General features: G+C 41.9%; 1 pseudogene; it reads left to right on the top strand.

The window, feature by feature from the left end:
* Positions 1-6,946: 6,946 nt before the first annotated feature.
* On the top strand, positions 6,947-7,296 carry LOC123001154 (cytochrome c-like; annotated as a pseudogene).
* The last annotated feature ends 266 nt before the right edge of the window (positions 7,297-7,562 follow it).

The following is a 7,562-nucleotide window of genomic DNA, read 5'->3' on the forward strand; positions in this document are numbered from 1 at the left end:
GTTGAATTTGTAGTCTAATAGATAAATGCTACTCTTTGAGGGACATGTTCTTAAAACCAATCCAGCTCAAATAAGCAAAAAATACTAGGTTTTAAAGGTCAATAAAAAGTTACAGTTTGCGGTCCTCTACTTATGATAAAACAAAGATGTTTGTGAGCATAGTATAAAGTGCAATAGGATAAATCCCATAATATAGATATTTAGGAAGTGAGGTTGGGATTCAAAAGCAGAATATATATATATATTTTTTTTTTAATTTTTTTTTGGGAGTTTTGAGAGAGAGACAGAGACACAGGGGGAGGGCAAAGAAGGAGAGAGAGAGAAAATCTTAAGCAGGCTCCATGCGGAGTGCAGAGCCTGACATGGGGCTCGATCTGACGACTTTGAGATCATGACCTGAGCCGAAATCAAGAGTCAGACACTTAACTGACTGAGCCACAGGTGCCCCAGCAGAACACATATTTTGATATCAGAATTAGACCTCATGGAGGGGACAGCATTTGAGTTGTCTTTTAAAGGACAGGTAGAATTTTTGACTGGGGGAGATTCATGGGAAAATCATATCAGACAAAAAGATAAACATAGTAAAAACATGGGTGTATTTGGGGAAGATTGAGAGGGCCAGCTTGGAAGACAAAAGCTGGGAAAGTAGCTTGGGTGATATTGCAGAGGGCATGTGAGTAGCAGGGTCTTGTTTTTGTAGAAAAAGAGAAGTCGTTTGAGGTTTATGAGTATAGAAAAGTGGGAATAGTCATTGATCCTTTGAGCAATTATGTGATAGGCACTTTAACTTCTATTATTTTGTATATTCCTGAAATGAATGGCCATTTATGGAGCAAGTTGAGGATTAGAGGGTTTGGGAAAATTGTGCAAGATCATGCAACCAGAAAGGGATGAAACGGAGACTTAAATACAAATCTATTTGGTTGTGAAATTGTCTTTCCCCAGTAGTAGTGTTTGCAAGAATCCGGGTGAGAAGAGATAAGAACTCAAACTACAGTGAAGGCAGAATAAAAGGAGTGAAATGTTGAGGAGGATGGATGGGAATAATACATTGAAAGTGGGTCTTAGAGAACCTCTCAATGGAATTTATGAATGAATAACGGAAAGATAAAAAGAGGAAGGGGTCAATGGTGATTGAGGGCTTTACCTAGTAGAACAGTGGCACCATTAATAGAAGCTGGGAAGTTGGGTGGAAGAACTGGTTTTGTAGAGGAAAAGAATGAGGTCTGGTTTTGAGCATGTTTGCTTTGTGGTATTGGAGAAACATCCAAATATCCGGCTAGAAGAGTACAATGAAGGTCTGAGCTCATGACCAAATAACTGGGAGCAATCCATATAGAAGTGATCATTTAATTGGATAATATCACTGGGGGAAGAGATAATTGGACAAAAGTAAAGGGCCAAAACAGGATTAGAAACTGGGTTTCAGAGCAAAAAGAGCCAACAAAGGATTCAATTCTTAATTTTGAAAATATGTACCCACAGTAAGGGAAATAAGTAAAAAGAAAACAAGTGTTTGACACCTGAATCTAAGAGCCTTTAAAATGTGGGTTCTTAAATGCTCCACAGTGACTGCCATGTTCTCTTACATGTTTGTTTGGATAACTTTTGTGTCACTTGCATAAGTAACCTAGAATGGCTTCTTGGCATTATAATTGTGTTGTTGTGAGTTGATGCCTCAGTCCCTCCTATCTATGAGGCTCGGGGTATTCCTGAATGTGTCCTAATGACTCAAACATAGGGACTCTTATTTGGGAATGTTTGAGCAATATCTCCTTTGCCTTGTCTTTAGTGGTCGTTGTCCTATGAGGGAATGTCCATATGGCTGTTTCCCCACCTCCATTCTTATCTTTTCCATTTAATCCCTGTAGAGGAACATAGTAATGGTGGAGGTCTTGAGTGGGAAGGTACTTGGAATAAACCACAGCCAAGACTTTTTTTTTTTAAAGATTTTATTTATTTATTCGACAGAGAGAGAGACAGCCAGCGAGAGAGGGAACACAAGCAGGGGGAGTGGGAGAGGAAGAAGCAGGCTCATAGCGGAGGAGCCTGATGTGGGGCTCGATCCCATAACGCCGGGATCACGCCCTGAGCCGAAGGCAGACGCCTAACCGTTGAGCCACCCAGGCGCCCCTAGTGTCAACATTCTTAAATTTATGAAGTGCTGGTTCATGTTTCATTTGCTTGAAGTCAGCTTTTATTTTTTTCCCTCCACATTCTTAATGTTCTTTCCTCAATTCACTTGTTCCTGGGCTTTGTTTTGTTCACTGCTGAATTACCGGAGTCCAGAGTGGAGCGTGGCATGCAGTAGGCATTCAATATATATTTGGTAAGCCATCAGTCCATAAATCTACTTCTATGTCCATTCATTCATTCACTCATTCTCTCATTCTCTCATTCTCTCATCAGATATCTATTGAGTATTTATTATGTACAAGATTCTGTGCTAGCTCCTGGGGATTAAAAGGTGAATCAGAAGTTGTCCCTTTCTTAATGGAGCTCATGGCCAGTGGCATGATAGTGACAGAAACAGGGTTACAATTCTACTGCAGAAGCTCAATAATAGACCTATGAGCACTTGACTCAGGCTGTAGTGCGGAGGATGGAGAGGAGGAGGGGCAGGGAGAGGTCAGAGGAGGCTTCCTGAAAAAGGAAGCCTCCCTTCCTGTACTTCAGAGATCTCCTGGTATTGATTATTTTTTTTGCTCTCTCTTATCTTAAACCTCTTCCTCTCTACTGTGTCTTTCCCACCAACCTTTAAACTTGTTCAAGCCTCCATCATAAGAAAAACAACTCTCCTCGGCCCAGCATCCCTCTAGTTTCTTCTTTTGACTGCTTTTGTCCTATCCCTTCTCTCTTGCCTTTCATTCTCAAGTCCATGGAAATTTGCCTCTCATCTTCACCTCTCCCCCAGATTGCTCTCAATAAGGGCCACAGATCTTTGTTGCTAAATCCAATGGAGACTTTCTAGAACTTGTCTTATTTGTCTTCTTGGTTGCATTTGCCACTGTTGACTCCTCCTTCATGATCTTGCTTCTCCTCCCTTGGCTTCTCTGACTCTCCCACTCTGCTTCTGCTTCTTCTGCTCCCCTGACTACCCCTTCTCACTCTGCGGCAGACGCTTCTCCTACAGATCATGATACAGAGGTTGGTAAATGTTGGAATGCCACAGGGCCCTTTTCTAACTCTATAGTCTCTCCCTGAGAAAATTGATCTACTCTTATAATTTGAATACTATTTTTATCCTGATGATTCCCTCATAATTTTCTCCAGCCAAGATCAATCTTCTGAGCAACTGACCTTCATTCCTGCGTTTATTCATTTATATAACAAATACTTACTGGTGCCTACTAAGTGCCAAACACTGTGTTAGGGAGAAAGAGAGAGAGATTCAGCAGTGAATAAATAAAGTCCTTGCCTTTCTGGTACTTATATTCTACTTAAAAGACAATCACACTCACACACACACACACACACACACACACACACACACACACACAATTTCTGTCAAAAAGTACTATGGAGAAAAGTAAAGCACACCAGGAGTGCTGGAGTGTGGATGGGAGATTTTTCTTTTTATTAAGGGTGGTCAGCAAGTCCCCTCTAACTAGATGGTATTTATGTAGATACCTGAATGAATAGAGGGCGGAGGTGAGCCATAGAGATATCTGGGAGAAAGAGCTCAACTGACAGAGAAAAGAGCAAGAGAAAATGGTCACTGTTATCATTCTCCATCATCCTTGCCTAGATTGAGTAAGAAATCCCAGATGATGAGAATCTTCTCCCTTGGGACCAGTGATGGATAACTGGGGGAACAAGTGACCGGTGCCATTTCTATATTTTTCTTTCTCAACATTCTACTCAACAAACTGGGCTTCTTTTCTTGCTTAATGTAGGTGAATCATACAGGTGGGCTAGGAAGAATTGAAATAGTCTCTGTAAATTACTGGCTATTCCAGAAGCCATTTGGGAACAATTATCTTCCCCCACAAAACCACTCCTCCACCCATATTCTCCCATGGAGACCAGAAAGAGTGGTTAAGAGGCTGCTACATTCTTTCCTGGCTCTGCCTTAAAATATGATATATGGTTTTTCATCCCAACTCCTAATACTACATTTTTATGGTAGTCAGAATTCTAAGCTGGCCTCCATGATTTCTGTTCCTGATGTTACTTTGTGATAATGTTAGGTTACATGGCGAAAGGGATTTTTGCAGCTGTTATTAAGGTTGTTTATCACTTTACCTTAAAAAAAGATTATCTGGGTTAGACTAATCAGATCGCATGACCTCTTTAAAAGCGGAGTTTCCTGTGGCTGGCTGCAGAAGTCAGAGAGAATCGAAGCCTTAGAGGGGTTCAACGTGAAGGACTTTCTCTGTTGCTGACTTTGAAGAAGGAGGGATTGTCAAGGGAAGAAACTGAGAGTGACCTCTGAGAGATACGAGAGGCCCCTTGCTGACAGCCAGCAAGGAAACATCGCCTCAGAACTACAACTACAAGGAAATGAATTCAGCCCACAACCGTGTGAACACTAAGGCAGATTATTCCTTAGAGTTTCTAGACAAAACTCAACCCAGCCCACACCTTGACTTCAGCCTTTTGATAGCTGGAGAAGAGAACCCAACTGTGCTTTGGCTGGACTTCGAAATGTGTAACTGTGATCTAATAAATGGGTGCTGCTTTACGTACTTAAATTTGTGGAAATTTGTTAGCTAGCAACAGAAAACCAATACAAATTTCGGTAAGATACCCTTGTACGACTGTCAGCTATTCATGGAAGAGTTTTAGCCATATCTTCTTTTGCCTTGGGAACAATTCTTTTTAGGCTGAATGTAATAGAAGAATGGCTAACACTAGGACCTCACGGAGTGCCAAACATGGTACCAAATGCTTGCCGTCTCAGTTAACGTCTACAACCTCTTCACGTGAGAGGCACTTTGACTCTCTCCATTTTACAGATGACGGAACGGAAGCTCAGAGAAGCCATGTAACCCATCCAAAGTCACTCAATGAGCAGTTGGCAGAGTGAGAACTTGATCTCAAGGCTGCTTTATTCTACCGTATAGACCAACTTATCAAAAGGTTTAGCCACCCCATTTGTACTCTAACATTCCGATCCTGTTTTCCCTGAGAAGGACTTATAATCTACATAGCTCTAGATTATAAACTCTATTACTGGGCAACGGGAAAAATGTTCAGGTATAATTTGTGCACTGTTTGCTTTCGAGATAGAGTAGGGAATCACCCTGAGCACAGTAATAATGGGCTCTCTTCTGTGTTTTGTTGTAATTAGATAAGGAGAAGGAAAAGAAAATGAAAAGTAGTTGGAGGGAAATCGCTAGAACTAATAAAAAAAAATGGGCTTGATGTGGGTTGAAAGGCGTTTTGGTCACAGATGTCTCCAATTTAGCAATCCCCTGTTCCATGTCCGTCAAGCACGGGCAGGTGTCCTTTCTGCACGTGGTGTGCAAAGCTGAAGCCTGTCTGCCTTGCGCCAAGAAAAAAAAAAAAAAGCAATTAAATATTTTAATATTTCCTGCCTATAAACTGCTTCCAGTTTTATTACTTCAGATGCACTGGATTTAAAAGGAGGTGTGAAAGGCTCCGCAGCCATTAATAAAAGGCTGCAGCTGCTCGAGGAGAGTGATGCTACACATTTTTCAAAGGCATGACTTCGGTCCGAGTACCTCAGTCTGCAGACTGTTGATTTATGACGGTCCCGAAACTGATACAGAAGCACGAGGCAAACACGTACAGTGCTTCCAGAATATACGTGGGCAGAGTCCAGACAATGAGTTCTTTGCCTGGGGGAAAATATAAAGGAATAAAGGGAAGAAATACAAAAGCAGCAGTTCAGAAGTTAGGGTGCAAGTAGCGTCACCATAAAAAGAAGCGAATCTTTTCCTAGAGTCAGTGGTGAATTCCATGTGGTGGGTTTGTGAGATTCCTGTTCTTGGATGGACAGAATAAACAGTAGGGACTTAGTGATGTATTTGGGTCTTTGAGGGCTTCAGATAGAGACAAGCTCCAAAGTTAAAAGGTAAAAACCAAGACGTGGGTCTGTATTTTCTTACACTCAATGAAAAAGAACCGAAGTGCCAGTTCCCCTCCCAAAGGTCTTTGACTTTATTTTTAAAAAAATGTTCTCTTTTCCTTTGCAGGGTTGGTACATCACAGAAGCCAAAGCACGGGGGATGCTGGAAAGTCAGTTCGACCCAGCAAAGCTGCATGGAGTGCTACTCCGTGCAAGTTCCTGCCTGGTGCTCGGAAGGTTCAAAGAAAGCCAATGCCCTCGTCCTTTGTCTTAGGCAGACAATTCGGTCTTCTGTATGGACATGTTGAAATGTTTTTGAACACGCTGGGAAGACGTTCCCTACACTTCCCTCACTCCCATGCCACTTCTCCAATTCTTGCTGTGAACCACTTTGTATTTGTTCGTTTGTTTCTTTATTCATTCATTCGTTCATTCATTCACTTATGTTAGCCCATGGGTTACTGAAATTCATTTAGCCTCATCTTAAGGAATACTATCTGTGAAATCACAGGTCTGGTGTGCCAGTTAAACCTTTCCAAATGCACCTCAGATACGTAAAGCTTAACGATATCCTACCCGAAACCACTGCGTTCATAAACAGTTCGAAATTGAGAGCATTCTTGCAGGGAGTGTACGTTGTGCAGCATCGCCATGGGGTGCGGGTGGCATCGTATAATCGCACATTCCCACGGCGCGGCGTATGAGTGTTTGCACTGGGTGGAATGTGGAATAAATAAAGGTGTTAGAGAGCTTCATATCCATTCAGGTCAGGTGGAAACCTTTGGTTTTTATAGGTTTTTGGTTTTCATAACTGTAGTTAAGGAATTGTGGTAAGTACCATTTAAAAAAGCAGGTGTAGACAACAGGATGGCCGGCTTGTGAGCCGGCACCTTCGTTTGGCGCGTGACAAAAGAGCGATTTAAAAATGGGTGATGTTGAGAAGGGCAAGAAGATTTCTGTTCAGAAGTGTGCCCTGGGCCACACCGTGGAAAAGGGAGGCAAGCACAAGACTGGGCCAAATCTCCATGGTTTATTTGCAGAAAGATAGGTCAGTCCCTGGATTTTCTTACCTGGATGCCAACAAGAACAAAGGCATCACCTGGGGAGAGGAGACCCTGATGGAGTATTCCGAGAATCCCAAGAAATCCATCCCTGGAACAGAAATGATCTTCATTGGCATTAAGAAGGCAGGGGAAAGAGCAGACTTGGTAGCTCATCTCAAAAAGCTGCCGAGCAGTAGTAGTTGGCTATTGCTCTAGTTATTGCAAAACAAAAATGTCTCGAGACTTTTTTTTAATGTGCATTTTATTTAAATTGATCTCATACACCAGAATCCAGATCACGAATGGCTGATAGAATCTTTCTTTTGGACCAGTCCTGACTGAAATAAGATTCGCTTGTTGCGAAATGAGTATGATCAGCTTTTTGAACTTTGATAGTAATTCTGGTTCCACAAGTAATTGTCACTCTTCTCCCCTTCTGAAAATATGATTGGAGTTGATTAGTAAGGTGCAGCTTTTCACAG

This window comes from Ursus arctos, unplaced genomic scaffold, assembly GCF_023065955.2.
Source record: "Ursus arctos isolate Adak ecotype North America unplaced genomic scaffold, UrsArc2.0 scaffold_21, whole genome shotgun sequence".
Lineage (NCBI taxonomy): Eukaryota > Metazoa > Chordata > Mammalia > Carnivora > Ursidae > Ursus > Ursus arctos.